Here is a 16,273-nt window from a genome sequence, read left to right as displayed (position 1 = left end):
AAATGAAGACTCATCTTCAACAATCTACAGAAATATATAAATCTCATTCTGACAAAAAGAAGAGAGATGTTCATTTTGATGTAGGAGACTTGGTGTGGGTTCACTTGAAGAAGGAAAGACTTCTAAAAGGAAGATACACAAAACTGATGCAAAGAAAGATTGGCCCTTGCCAAATCTTGAAGAAATGTGGTTCAAATGCATATGAACTTCAACTACCATCTGATCTTGTTTTGTCACCTATTTTTAATGTTTGTGACTTAACTCTCTATAAGTGTAGTGTTGATGCAGGTGAAGACACAATGCAAGGTATTGCTGATGATGACATTCCTAAACATGAACCACCAAAGTTGCATAAGGTTATAGATACTAAGGTTTCCAAGAAAACTAGGAGTAAAGTTTACATGGAGTATTTAGTGGCTTGGAAAAAAAAAACCTAATACTGAAGTAGTCTAGATGACAGAGCAACAGATCAAAGATCATGGTGCCAACCTGTACACTCTCATCTCAAGTGGACTTGAGATTTCTTCTTCTGGGGAGTATGGTGTAGGAGCAGCTCATAAAACCCTTCAAGATGACATGAAAAACTCTGATAAGGGAGGATAATTCATTAACAATGTCTTTAGGATGTTTTATATAGGTTTTTAATCATGCATTATATGTTTGTAATAATGAATCCCATCTTGTGAGCCAAACTCCTATTTTGGCATTTCTATGAGTCAATTAGGACTTTTGGACAATAGGGATCCCATTTGTTGGTTTTGATTATTTTTAATATGTTTTAGGAAGGGTTTAACTTGACCCAGGGCATTAGGAGGTGAAAGATGGCATTTTGACAACTTTTACAAAAGTTGTCAAAAGTTGTCATGAGCAACTTTTGTGCACTTTTTGCATTTTGTAATTTGAAACTTCTCCAATGGCTCTAACCTCTTGATTTATGGTTGAGAGAGGTTGTGGAATGGTTTATACACCTTGAGGTTCCAATTCCAAAAGGGGGTGATTGTACGGAGAAGAGCTTTGATGCAAACAAACCAATAAAAATTCTTAATTTTCCTGCAATTCTGGAGTTCTGGTCTGTGGTACGGTTTTGTATGGATTGGGAACCATTCCTAATTATGTGATTTGAATTGAGAGGAGAGTTAAATCTATTTTGGTTTTGATTTGGAGACTTTATTTTGTGTGTTGCTCCTGATATTGAAGTTTTGTTGTAGGTACCCATAAAACTAGGGTTTACCTTGGGTTTTTCCTCTTTCATGGCCATATCTTGCACTTTACCAATCTAAGGCTCATGAGAATTGGTGAAAGGAAAGTAAGGTCAATGAATTTTATATTTCTAAGAGTTTTTTGTAGGAGGAGCAAGGGAGAGCAGTGTTTGAAGTGACCCTAGGTAGACATCTCTATGTGGCTATCTAGACCTTTAACAAACAAAATCACCTTGTGTGCAAATGTCGATGCTTCCAAGTGTGTAACCCTAGAATCCATGTTGATTTATGTTTTCAAACATTCCCATGGGATTTTAGTCCACTGGTTCATTCATCTGAGTATAGTTGCTTCACAAAAGAGACCTAATTAGCCCTTAGAGGACACTCAAATTCCTATTGGTAAAGACCTTTATTTTCCAAACGTTGACCCTTCCTTTTGGGGAATTGCATAACTTCCAAAAGGGTATCTTAATCCCTAATTTTTTTACCAAGGCATTTGAGAAAATCTGAACTTAAGGTCCCTTTAACCGCTAAATAGGGCTACAAGCGACTAGGCCTATTTGAGTGAGTTTCTTAAGTAATGGGTATGAACTATTGTCACTGGTGCTTTGTTTGAACTTGGGGGGTTTTGTATGACCCAAAACCAGTGTGAAACTGATTTGTAACCCTTGGAGGTACCATGGAGTATGTTGTAGCAAGATTCCTCTAATTGAGTCGGAAAGGGTCTTGGAGATGTTGAGAAGATTGTACTTAAGTTGTAGAGCCTTGCCTTGATAGGATCCCATCCATGTGTTAAGGGGTCAATGTCATACATTTGGAGGTGTTTGGAAGGTTACAAGGAGGGCTCTACATCATTACCCAGGGACTCATGTATCTTCTACTAAATTATCAGCTAACTGTAACATTAGATTCTGATCCTCCAATGGATCTAGGTGAGACTGGAGGTTTTCTTCCCTCCATTATTTCCTATTGGTGCCCACACTAAATGGAGTTGTAATTACTTTTTTAATTAATAAAATTTCTTTGGGTTCGACCTTTTACCGGTCCAAAAAATTAAAAACAATAATAATTATTAACTATTAACAATTAATAAAATACTAACTGTATATTAGTAATATTTTTAACCTCAAATACTTCTTAATACACAATAACATACTAATATCATTATTTATTTTTTTAATATATAATAAAAGTAAAAATTTAATTATTAAATAATAATAAAATAAAATAATAAATAAAAAGAAAACATGAAAAACGGTGGGGTCCACGACCCATCGCTACTACCACATATATGTGGTATCAATGAAGCCTGCTACCACATACATGTGGTAGTAGCGCTGCTGTTGGGTGTGTGGTTGGGTCGAGCCCACCTCCCCACCACGCAACCCAATACTAAATTAAATTTATTAATACCTTTGTTTTTGTTATAATTTTATTTTTAAAACTAAAAACCATGAACATAATAACTATTGGTAAAATTTCATTTTTTAAGCAAAATCTCTATGACAAAACAAAGAGCATAAAAACTATTTTTTTTTAAATCTTTCTTTCATAAAACAAAATTGACTGAAAACCAAAGGGAATGACAAGTCCCGCAAAATATTAATGGTAATGAACAGAGAAAGGGGAATATTTAATTCAATTTCTTCATTCATCATTTTTTTTTTAAAAACACCCAAGAAGAATTTTCTTTGGAAACATAAAGAGGGCAAATTTGGTAAAATTTTGCAAGCATAACCCCCAAATTTGCACAAATCAAAACTTGAAAACAACTCAAAAAATAAATTCCATCCATACTACACAAATGGAGGAAATGATTACAAACTAAATCTTAAGCATGAAATAGATAACATATAGCCAAAAAGGATATTGGAGAGGCTTTCAACAAAACAAATTTAAAATGAAATCTTATTGAATCCCATAACAAACTACTCCATATCCCAAACAAACTTCCAACAATATTTTAAAATTTAAAAACAAACACACAGGAAGAAGGAGAAGCATTCTAATTTTTTTATTAAAACAAAAGAAGAGACTATCCAACCTGCAAAGTAATCTAGGAAGTAATTTGTGGCAGAGCTTCAACCTTGCAACCAAATTTCTCAATCCTAGTTCCTTCTATTATCACTATTTAAAATTGGATATTCTTGTTCCATAATTGGCTAGAAGTTTGCATAAAAATGTGTCTAGTATGGCCTTGTTGCCTCTGATTTTCTTGGGTCAGAAGAGGGTTTAAGGTTTTTGAGTTTTAACCTTTCCTATGTTTGCAAAAAACCCTTATGTTCTATTTCTGAGTTACATTTACCACTTAAAGAAGGGTCGGTCTATCGTGAAAAGTGTCCCCCCATTAGTTGTTTCCCTAGCCAGTCCCTTAATATTTTAAATCTGTGCACCTTTACTTTTATCCTATTTTAATATTGTCGAGGCCCTTAATTATTGTGCAACTCATTGTTAATCTTGCGGTTGTCGTTGTTTCTCTAGGCAAAGATGCTAGCAAGTTAATGTTCGTGAAGTAGCGAAAAGGCTAGGTGGGCCCGACTAGATGGATTGACCATCAGATAAAAGGACTGCATCTTGTTTTAAATCTAATGGCTCATGTTGATTCGCAAGCTCGAGATGCACGTGAAATAAGTTCTGCGAAACAATGAAAGACTTGGCGAGTCCCAAGGGTGAGCAGCTTCTTTAGTTAAAGGATGATTGGTTTAGAAAAGATCAATGGCTCACATTGATTTGCAACCAAAAGATGCATGTGTTCTACCTTTCGCGAAGTAGCAATAAGGTGGTGGGCCCAGGGGAGGTGGTCATAGCAAGGGTAACTGACAAGCAAGTTCCAGAGATCCAACGGATATGCTGCTTCACAAAGATAAGTAACCTAAGTTTTAAGCTCTGGAAAATGGCGAAAGGAGCCGGTGGGCCCGAAGGATAGGCACATCATATAGTTAAAGACTGATTTAGTATGATTTAATCAGATGGTTGTCATGGATTCATGGCCTAAAGTAAAGTGGAGATTAGTGATCACAAAATGGCAAAAGACAAGTGGTGGGACCGATGGCGCTTAGCTGGCAATCCAGTGGTAGGTTCGGGTAGCGGACACAAAGGCATGACATGGCTAGATAGATGGTTTGTTCTGTGGAGTGTAAGAGTGACCTATCAAGTGTGTGTGGCTCTAAAGGGTACAATGAGGGCCCACCTTGGGTCAATCAATAGTTATATGGAGAATAGTGAAGTAAAACATGTGGCGGTTCCAAAATGGAACCTAATGGAACTTCCTAAGCAAATGACCGACTGCCACGTGGTGTTTGTTAGCTGATGATGAGATAAAGCAAGTGATCTGTAAGATAAAGGGCCCACTTGAAGGGTCTAAAGCATGTTAAGGTGTTCATCTCATGGTCAATCCAACAGTTGTCATTGTTTCATGGCCCAAAGATTCCTACAGCTTAGTCTCTGTGAAATGGCAAAAACCACTAGCTGTCAAGATAATGCATGGTTACTTAGTAAGACTGACGATCATTGTGGGAGATAAAGACCACGTAGGTAGATCATGATCTAATGGCCAGCGTTGCTTTGGGAAGGAAAATTGCACAAGTTTTAAGGCCCACGAAGTAGTGAAAAGAAGGTAGGGCTCGTCACTAACACAGAAAGACCCGACGGAATAAAAGTAGTGCAAGTTCCCATGATCCAACGATTGTCATTGTTTTGTGAAAGAAAGGTGTGGAAGTTTTAAGATTTGCAAAATAGCAAAACAACAAAATAGAGGAAATACTTGGAGAATTTATGATCCGTTGGAGTCTGTTTTTTAATTTGATTTGTGAATTCAATTCTGAGGTGATGGCCAAAGCATGCGGGATTAATTTCTAAAATTCAATATCGACTTGCCGTATTAGAGTCCACATCAACTTGAATGTTGTCATCATTTCAATGAAGTCTACTGTAGAGCAATTGGTGTGGAGCAATTTTTCTTCAAGTGAATAATAGGTTTTTGTGTTTTTTCTTGCTAGTTCTGGTCTGAATTTGGTGAATGGTGTGTGAATTGTTTCATTAGAGGTCTAAGCGAGTCTCAATTGATATAGTTGCATTATCAAGATGGCACCAAGAAGGGAGTTGATAGGAAAAGTGAATTACTAGGATAGAAACATTTTTGATGATTTTTTGGAATAGTTAACTATGTCAACCAACGTCGGGGCTAAAGCTAAATAATTAGTACCAAAGAACCCTCATCTTAGAATTGGGGATGGCTTATATGATAAAGGTAATTGGTTAAGGGATCCAGAAATAGGGATGTCAGGTTTAGGATTGTTCAAAGTATGTTTTGGTCAGAGACATTCCCTTGCCCCTTGAAATAGCATATGGGAATTGGATGTGGGGAAGCTTGTGGTCCCTGGTGTATTCATGGATGTAGATTTGTTGACCCCGATTGCACAAAATTATGACCCTATAGCTACATGTATCAGGAATGTGAAGGGATCAACCCTAATTGAAATAAATGATGATGAATTCAGAAATGTATTTAAGCTTAGTGAAGCTTCAAATCTGTTAGAACCTATTGATTTTGAGTCATTAGCCTAGGTCTATAATGCACAAAGGGATCATCTTAGGAGTGGCCCGTTGAAAGAGTTCTTTGTTAAGATAGGAGGGTTAATAGTTGTAGGCCCTAGTACAATGGAACCTTTCTCCTTGAATCTATTTACTCTAAGAGCTAAGAGTATGTATTGGGAACTGTGTCAAATTTTTGGAGAATATGCTGAGAAAAACATGCCAACCCATTATATGCTGATGATTGCACAAATTCTAAACCCCTCTTTGGTAATAACATTTGATTATGCACCATACCTTACTGATGCAATTCATGCAGGACTAGTAGGGATAAAAAATGGTAAGGTGGACAAACTGTTTGGATGGTATTCCCTTTTGATGCACATGTTTTTGTTCAAGGGTGCTGACTATTTTGCAAAGGAAATGGATTTGGTTAAGGTAAAAGATAAGGAAGAGATGTCTGTTCAACTTTGGAGCACTATTTTATCCTAGGATAGAGAGGATGCTAGCTATTTGAAGTTTGATAGATGCTTTGCATCTAAGATCAGATTTCTTTTGTGCACGGAGAAACCTAGGATTCCTAACGCTCTCTTGGAATTCCACAGGCCTAAAGAGTTTGCTGAGGATATTAAAATTGTTCACAATTGGGGAGATATGTATTTGTACCTTGTTTCTACCATTTTCAGAGTGTATGGTTTCAGAGGTACTCCCTATCTATTGCCCTATCAAGTCCCATTGAAGATAGGGATTGCAGAAGTCTTGAGGAAGATTGGAGGTGTACAAGTGGCAGAGCTAACAAATAGGGGTAAAGGGACCATTTTCCCAACCATTACTATTGCTCATCATTTTGTAATCACTAAAGGTGGCTGGAAATATTTTGAAGAATTCTTTAAGCTATATAGGTTGTCAACTACAGTTTCAAGATGTGCAGACCCTGATGATTTTTTCAATGGCATGTTTAGAAAGAGGGCAGTGTGTAAAGGTAGGCCTCACTAATTTCAGTTCCCTGAAGATTTAATTAGAAATGAATTTAGTTTGGATGAGCAAGAACTGAGAAAAGAGAAGTGGGTTGCATATAAGAGGGCTCTTGATTTCATTCATCAATTTGATAGCAGTTATGACCCTCTCTCTGGTTTCAATCCCTTTGAGGACAAAATTAAATTCTTGGTTCTTTATTTTCAAGACCTCATGTAAACCTTGAAAGAAAAAAGGGAGGCTATACTGCAAAATGATCCTGACAAGGTTAAATTGGTCCTAGCTAAGCTTGCCTTTGCTAAGGATATCCCACCTAGTGATTATGTGATGCATAAGAAATCAAAGTACAGTGTGATGATGCTAGTGACAGGTGAGCCTTCCACTTCAAGAGGGAAAAGAGCAATTGAAGATGTCATTGACATCCAAGACTCCCCTAAAAGGCAAAGGGTAGGAAAGGAAGTGCAAACCAATGAGCCTTTGTATTCTCCATCTTAGTCCCCTATCCATACAGGAGATGAGTAGGTGGTGGCCGAGCAGTTGTTACAATTAGGGAGTCTCGGGGAGATTGCCTACACATATGAGGAGACCCAAGAGGGGATGCTAGAAGAGCCACCTAGTGCTATAAAGAACTTGACTGATGGTGAGCTAAAGGGCAAAGAATTAGACCTTACTATTAAGCAAGCCAGTGAGGAGTTCCTGGCTGACAGTAATTTTGTTACAATAGGGGCTTTCATGCAATTTGTGTGGAAGCAAAATATGGAACAATTCAAAGCTAGATGTGAGAAAAGGAAGAGTGAACAGCCTCACAGGGATGTAACTTAGGTGGAAGAAGAGGTAAAGCAAGAAATGATTGAGGAGTTTAAAACTATTACTCCTGAGAAGGGAAGAGAGATGGTGTCTAAGGCTGGTGTTTTAATCCTCCCTGAATGGGATATAGCCGATGCTCTGGTCCTTGAAGCAGTAAGGAAGGAAACAAAACCCATGGAAGGAGTGACCTTCAGCAAGGATAATGTTGCTCTAGTCATGTGGTCACTGAAGAAAGATGAGAATAAAAGGAATAAAGGTGTATCAGATTCTAGTCTCTTAAGAGGCATGATTGTAAGAAGAGTCCAAGATACAGGGCTGGTGGAAGCTGCAAGCACGGTCTTGGAAACTGCAAAGTTCAGTGTGGCAGTAGCAGAAAAGGAGGAAAAAGAGAAGGCTAATCTCCAGTTAAAATTGGAAACCATCTTAAAGGCTTACAATGAGGCCAAAGAAGGATTTGCCAATAGAGACAGTATTATTGCTAGACTTTAGAGTCAGTTGGCAGGTCAGCACCATCTAGGTGAATCCTCTACTCTCCTGATAGCTTCCTCTCCAGCAAGACCTCCACCTAACAGTCCCATTATAGAATATCCCCCTTCTCCTATGCCTTCTGGTTTCTAGTCAGCTGAAACTATCCAACATGAGTTGGAAAAGTTGAAACAATCTCAAGTCTTCTTTGCAAGCAAGTATGAAGAAAAAGTAAAAGCCACAATTTTGAAGTTTGCTGATTCGGTCAAGGCCTCTATTGTACACATTTCTATGAAAAGGATCTTGAATATCCTGATTGAATTAAGAGAGGATGAAACCACCTTGGAACCAATCCGTAATAAGTGGATGCCTAGAGGTAAGGAGTTAGAGCTTATGTTCTCATCCCATGTAGATGCAGAGGAAAATGACAATCTTAGGTCCACTAGTGAGTTTATAAAAGTAATGAATACACTCTTAGAGGAAAGGGCAAATGTAAAAAGAAAAGCCTAACTGTATAGAAAATAATATTCAGATCACAAATATGAATTGTTTCCAGGTGGTTTTGTTGGTCCAATTCAATTAAAAGAGGAGAAGGTATATCTAGAAGAGCTAGACCACAAATTGTCCCAAAGGGTTAATGAAATCAATAACACTGATGACACATCCTTGTTTGTCTAAACAATTGAAGAGATTGAAAAGGTGAAATCACATTATGGTTTCATAGAAACAGAAATTGGGCAGTTAAGGGTCACTTGGAAAAGGCTAGAAGGGATGAAACATAAGATTATTAGTTTTGCTTGGTCAAGTGATGACATGTTCTAGGAGTGGAAGGATAAATATATCGGACAACAAGATACTCCAGAGAAGATAGAAAAGGTTGCAGCAGAACAACAAATGGAAGAGGTCGTTGATATTGAAAAAGACTTGTAACTGTTTTTTGGAAAGTATTGCGGTTTGTAACAAACCTTTCAAAGAATGTCTGAAGCTTGTATGCATCCATGATGTTATAAATGGATACCAGGACTAGTGTAAAAGGGATCACAAGAATTTTGTAAAGAAACTCTAGAAAAATATATTTAGGACCTTTTTCTGGCTTTAAGGAGATTGCTCTGAGTTATGTAATATTTTTAGGAATGAATATGAATATACAGATCAAAGTTTTAGGCCTAAAATTCCTTTGTCTTCTGGTGTGCATTCTTTAGTTTGTTGGTTTCATTTGGATAATCTAGGGTTATTCGATTGAACATGGATTGTAAGGCAATCTTGTAGATGTTATTTTTGGCTTTTCTCTTCAGTAGAGGGATTAAATGTGCATGAAATACTTTTGTCAGCAAGTCTATTGTTTGTTGCTATGAATCTAATGAAGTGTTTTAGTTGAATGGGAGAGGATCTATATATATGTTAGGCATGTATGGGATTCATAAAAGCCAAAATGATGAGATGTATATGAGTGTTCCATTTTGAGAATTATTATTTGATTTAGGTGACTCTGTAGCCTAGATAAGGCACTGGTATCAGATTGTAGGATTTCTTTCTATCTTTTCTTGAAGATCAATACTGAAAATGAATGCAAGTTTTTCCTTTAGTGTTTCAGTTTCATTGAGGTGATGAAGTCCATAGGTTTTTTAGCACTGGTTTACTATGGATCTCAATTTTAAAGTGTGAAAGTATTCACAGAAGGTATACCCACCTTAACTTTGGACAAGTTCAAAGTGTAGAAGGTCTAAAACCCTTGTTATATGTTACTCTTAAGTTCTATTTCCTTGATCTTTTCATATGCAGATAGAGTTGATTTATTTTTATAGGAAGGATAGAAGGGAAATCAAAATTTGAGACTAACACCTTCTTCCAAATGAATTTTCAAATTTGCCTTCCAAAATAATTCCTTCCCTTCCCGTGAACTCACAGGCCATATATCCAAAAATATTTCAACCTAAACTTTTAGGTTGAAAATTTTTTCCCACCCAATCAGAATAAAACTATTTAAAAAATAGAAAAATATGATTTACCTTTCCCATGAATAATTATTTTTCTTTCAACAAATAAAATCCAAAAGTTAAATAGAAAGGTAAGAAAAGAAAAGCTTTTATTTATTTTACATTTTCTATTTTCTATGAGACTTTAACTCAACATGGCATTTGAAAGTTAAATAGTAAAGAATATACTTGCTTCTTTATCCAATATTTTATTACAACTTAACACAATATATTAAGCAAATTTAACCATTTAATTATAGCAACTTCATCTATTTAATTAAATCAATAACTCAAGGACATATGAAACAACTAATTACACCAACACAAAAATAGCATCATTCACTCAATTTAATAACTATTCAAATAATCAGAAGCATGCAAAATGAGGAATGATCATACGACGACTCACAAAATGAAAATACTAAAGCACCATGACTCGCATACTAGTCAAATGGGAAAGATGACCGACTGACAACACTCACATGAGTGTGACTGTGGGTCAAGTTAGGGTCCAACCACTATCTCCTCCACTCCCATCGGACAAATAAGGTACGCTCAGACCTGTGAAACTAGGTGGAGTCAATACCCTGTACCTACCCGGTGCTTGTACCTATATTGTCTCGCATCAACAAACTATACATGCATATAGAAAAATATATAAATAGACATGACACACACACCAATGAAGGAGAATCGTGATGTTCCCTATCTCACCAGAGTGAGTGAAGGAACATCATCCCCTCACATCCCATACACTTGCAAACACACAACATATAAATAAAACATCACACATATAACGTAAAAGTGTCAGTCCATGACAATAATCCATAAAAAACACATTAATCATAAGTACTAAAATACTGCAAGAAAGCATACATTGCATATCCAGTTAAAGCATGAAATAACATCGCATAAAGTCTGAATCAATATACAATAATGTATCTAATGAACAATCAACTAAAGTTAAACATAAGTACAAAAGAGTCTGATTGAGAAGGGGCACTACACTACCATTAAATTTATGTGCATTAGGTTGCCTTACCAATGTCCTATGATTCCAGTTGTCTAATGAATTCTCCTAATTGTTCTTTTGACCGGATGTGTCATCTTGATTTACAGTACCAGAGCTTTCTCCATTCTCAAATCCAAGACCTCTAGTGTCTCCACTGTCCCTTTGATTATTCAATAATTCATCAAGCTTAGAAGAACTAACCTTGAACTTATCTTTGTATTCATTTGCAGCATCCAGATCACCTCTTAGGAATGTTACCATTCTCTCCAACACTTTCTCATAGTTTTGTGATTGCACCAATTCAGTTCTCAATATATCATTCTCATACACCAACCTAATTCATTCCTCAGATCTATGTGTTAGAGATTTAGCAATATTTTCTTCATTCTTCTTTTGATCTTGAATCTCCTTAGAGATCTTCATGGTTAGGGCTTGCATTTCATTCTTCATGACACCATTTACCTGACTCAGCTTCTGACATAGTTCCTTTAAAACATTATTCTCTTCATCATCCTAATTTTTTTATTGATCATAGAGTTCCTTCCATTTAGCTTGTGTAGATGATAACCTCTCCTGCAGAGTAAAAATGAATTCCTTTGTAGATCTCAGCTCATCTTGCAACTTCATGTTCCTCAAGAGCTACTTGAAGTTCCTTCCTCAAACTTATCTCCATAGATTTCAGATACATGATCTTCCTCAAGTTGTTAGACTTATTTAGAGACACCAAGATCTGATACCAATTGTTGGGATCCAAGAACACTAAGAGGGGTGGGGGGGGTGAATCAATGTTCTGTTGGAATGATTAAATTTGACCTTATTAACACAATAAATCAGCAACTGGTAAACATAAAAGAAGATAACAATAAGTAACAATGCAACCACACACAAAGATGAACACCATAACACCACATATTTATACATGGAAAACGTCAATGAGGAAAAACCATGGTGGGATTGGAGAACCAAAATATCTATCCACTGATCAGATGAATAAATATTACAATAAGAGACTTGCACATGTAGGAAGGACAATGGCCTAGAGCACACTTCTCATCACAAAAGGATTCTTACTGACTACTAAAAACATCAAACTACGATCTGGAATGAAGATTGAATTGCAAGAATAGCATATCTTGTACCTGAGTACAGTTCCAGTTTAAGCTCAATGTTGGAGGTCTTAAACCTCTTACATAAACCCAATTCCATCACCTATGATTGATAAAAACCTCTACATATGATTACAACTTTATTCGCACACAGATAATCCCATAACCATAATCCCATACCATGATCTACAAAGAGATCTTACATCATATTTATACCAACCTGGGACCTAAATAATTAGGTCAGCCACCTAAAAGATAATACAATAAATACATTACATAAACCCACAAACCAATGATAATCCAAGTCATCCTAAGACTGAAACAACATTAACCAAAAAAATAAATCCAACTGGTAACGCATTGGGAGCATCCACCAACACATTACATAAACTGGTCCATAACCAAGTAGAATAAGACCAGACCTAAAATTGGTTGCCATAAACCAAATAAAATACCACCAATCAACTAGAACATGAACACAATAACCATTAGCATCCTGAAAACCTTCTAGAAGCTGCACCGACACCACTTATCGAATCCATCAAAAGATCTTCAATGAAGCTGTGCCAGTAAAACCATTACTAGTAATAGAAAGGCTTACTAGAACATATGATAGCTTCTGGATCACCAAATCCTGAACCAACTGAATCTAACACACATTTGAATAACATGAATGACTGAACCAAACCAGTTCTACCATTCAGAATATACCTAAGACAAATCTCCTAATCATCATCAAAGTCCAACCACTCTACCTAAAACTGGTAGATAACCAAAGAAGCTAGTGTTGACATCAATGACAAACATCATTGCAACACATAATCAATTCCTCCAAATTGCCAACAATAAAGACTCAAGATGCAGTGGGAAGGCCTGAATTGAAAAACCAACTACCTTGTCCTCATGAAAGGTTTGTTAGTTTTGCTTGAGTCTTGCATGGGGGCTAGGGATTCAGGAGAGGTTGTCAAGATGACCCAGGATGGGGGCCGAGTCCTATGGAGACCTGCTAGGATAACCCATGGCAAGCTATGCGATGACACTCCTGCCTTGTGTGAACCAGTTATCTGAATTTGCATTTGAAACATTTGGAGTACATATTTTTAGAGTTTTTCCCTTGTGTATGTTGTTGTAATTTACCCGATGGATGTGTGCTTAGTCCATGTTTGGTCTTCCCTTGTTTGGTTTGCTTGAGGGTCTTGAGTCTATCTCCGAGCATAGAGGGGTGGACCTTATGGATCCACATGGTCAGGTGGTTGTTCCTTTTTCCATCAAGTATTTCATCCCAATCTTGCAAGGAAAGGCTTTGTTCTTGCTCCAGTTTGCTCTCTTGGTTTTGGTCATCTTAGTGTACTAGTTGGATCTTTTATGTACCTTCTTTGGATCTTTTGTGTGTTCCTTTTAGACCATATCTGATCAGATGTAATCTATGTATATGTATGCCTTCATGGAAATGATGTAATCATGATGTAATATATGGAGTACTTATGAGATAAATGTAATTTCTATGAAAAGAGATATAGACGATAGGAGTTACATTAGTAATTGAACATTTATTTTATATGTTTAAATGTGCTATTATGGATGTGGCTTTAGAAATTTTTATGTTATAAAATGTAAATGTATCTTTCAGTCATTTTCTTACATGGATTGCTTTAGCTGAATATATTGTTTAAGTTTGTGTATGTATTGTTGGGATTCAAGAACACTGAGAGGGGGGCTGAATCAGTGTTCTGCCAAAATGAAGAAATTTAACCTTATTAATACAGTTGATGAATACTAAGAGGGGGGCTGAATTAGTATACAAAATATTACTGAACTCAAACAATTTATCAGTCTAGCGGTAAACTGGTATAACAATTTAACTAACAAACCAATTAACACAAATTCAAACAAAATAGCAAGTAAGGAATTCACCCAAAGAAGCACAATCACCATAACACAAGAGATTTTGACATGGAAACCCAAATGGGAAAAACCACAGTGAGATGAAACTCACAAATACCTATCTGCATAATAGTAACCAAACCGGTTAAGGTCATACAATGTTCTTTACCAGAACAGATCCTATTAGGAATCTCAATCTCTGTTAGGAGATAAGTCCAATTAAAGACTACCTTGTGAGAGGATTTTAGATCCACAAATGTGAATCACCTTGTTAGAGGATTTACAAAGGCTTTTCTGGGCCTACCTAGTTAAGGGTTTCTAACTTGTCAAAGATGTGAGTAATCAACAAGTGAATGATCTAGCAAATAGCACAGTCTGCTTGGTTAGATCCATGATAGCTCATTGCTAATGCATTCCAGCATTACTTCAGTCTTCAATAAATCCACACTCTGTTACATTACACAAACTTGATCTTTTCAGTTAAGATCACACATACAAGAACTCATCAACCACTACAAACCCTAACATCTACACTGTTAGGTCCCAGAGACAACTAAGAGGGGGGGGTGAATCAGTTGTCAACTAATTTCAAACCAAAAACAACTTAACCAGCTTAATGCTTAATACCAGTAAACTAGTTAAGTATGTCGGTAGACAGTGTTAATAGTTAATAGCTATACCGGTAAAGATTAATGCATGAAACATAAACACAAAGTCATCCACAACACATAACACCAATATTTGTACGTGGAAACCCTGTAAGGGGAAAAATCATGGTGGGAAACCTTACCCACAATCAGATGATACTACTGCAGATAGTAAGTGTACATAAATGGGGTCTACACATGCAGACAGGCCAACAACCTGGAGCTCACTGCTCAATCACAAAATGGGAGTCACACTAACTACAGTTGGATGGTTAAATCCAATAAGAATGTACTGCACAAAATAACATCTTCATATGATGGATTTAGTACCAGTGTAATGTTGATATGCTTTCACAAAAACCTAACTTCACCTTCAAATGATGTCTGTGTGTATAGCTCTGCTTAATCTCACATATACCTTCACACAATTCTTTTTCACATTCCACATTTGATCTTACAAATAAGATCTTACCTTTATACCATAACCTAAGACCAATTTTAGTAGGTCAGCTCTATAGGATATTACAATAAAACATTTTACAAACAATATAATATCTGATGCAATAATTGATTAAACATGTCGGCTTAATGCATTTACAACAATAATTAATCATTTCTATAGCGTGCCATGCTGATCTAGAAAAGATAAACCTGTTGGTGTAACCTTAGGTAACCCTAGACCTATTTGTCGGTAAAAGAAAATATGCAAATATGAATATACCAATGATTAATTCATTAAGATAAGATGTCCACATGATGTCTTTGATATTACCAAGTGTCTTCCATATCATTTCAAGTATCGGTGATCATTATATCCTACTGGTGGACCATATACCAGTAACTATGCAGTAGTTACTTGCTTGCCGGTGAATGCTGTTGGATCTCCAAAGTGCTAGTGTTTTAGTAGGTGTTGACATCAATGACAAAACCATACCAAAATACCAACAATCTCCCCCTTTGGCATTGATGGAAACACAAGATGGAAAAAACATAAAAGTGCCAAAACAAAAATGCCAAATACCAAAAACCAACAATCTCTAAAAAGATCATAACCAGAATATAGAGAGTAATAGTCTCTCCCAAACAACAATCTCTCCCCTGGGAGAAACATGTGTTATCCAAAGTTTCCATACCAATCTCTCCAAAAGATAATGTGTTTTTCCATATATCTCTCCCCCTTTGACATCAATTGCCAAAGTTATAATAAAATCAAGTTCATATACAAAATACCAATCAATTCAGTATACCAACTACTCCCCCTGAGAAGCAGCTTCCTCATCAAAGACCAGAGTAAAAGATTTGTCTTTTAATTCTATCGGTTGATGACAATCATCAACTGTCTAAGTCTCTACTGGTGGTGGTATGACTCCAAGCTGATCTCTGAGATATTCAAAAGTCTCCTTAGGCAAAGGTTTTGTGAAAATATCTACAAGTTGTTCTTTAATGTTCACATAAACCAGTTTTATCTCCTTTTCATCAACTTTTTCCCTTAGAAAATTTAGTTTGATAGAAACATGTTTTGTTTCAGAGTGTAGTACTGGATTCTTAGATATATCAATTGCTGCCGTGTTATCACAATATATGGTAATAGGTTCCTTGCATTTTACCTTTATGTCTTTCAACATTTTCTTAAGCCATAGTACATGTGTACAGTTGGTTGTTGCTGCAA

The sequence above is a fragment of the Cryptomeria japonica genome, chromosome 2, assembly GCF_030272615.1.
Source record: "Cryptomeria japonica chromosome 2, Sugi_1.0, whole genome shotgun sequence".
NCBI classification, from domain to species: domain Eukaryota; kingdom Viridiplantae; phylum Streptophyta; class Pinopsida; order Cupressales; family Cupressaceae; genus Cryptomeria; species Cryptomeria japonica.
Note: the sequence above shows the minus strand (reverse complement) of the source record.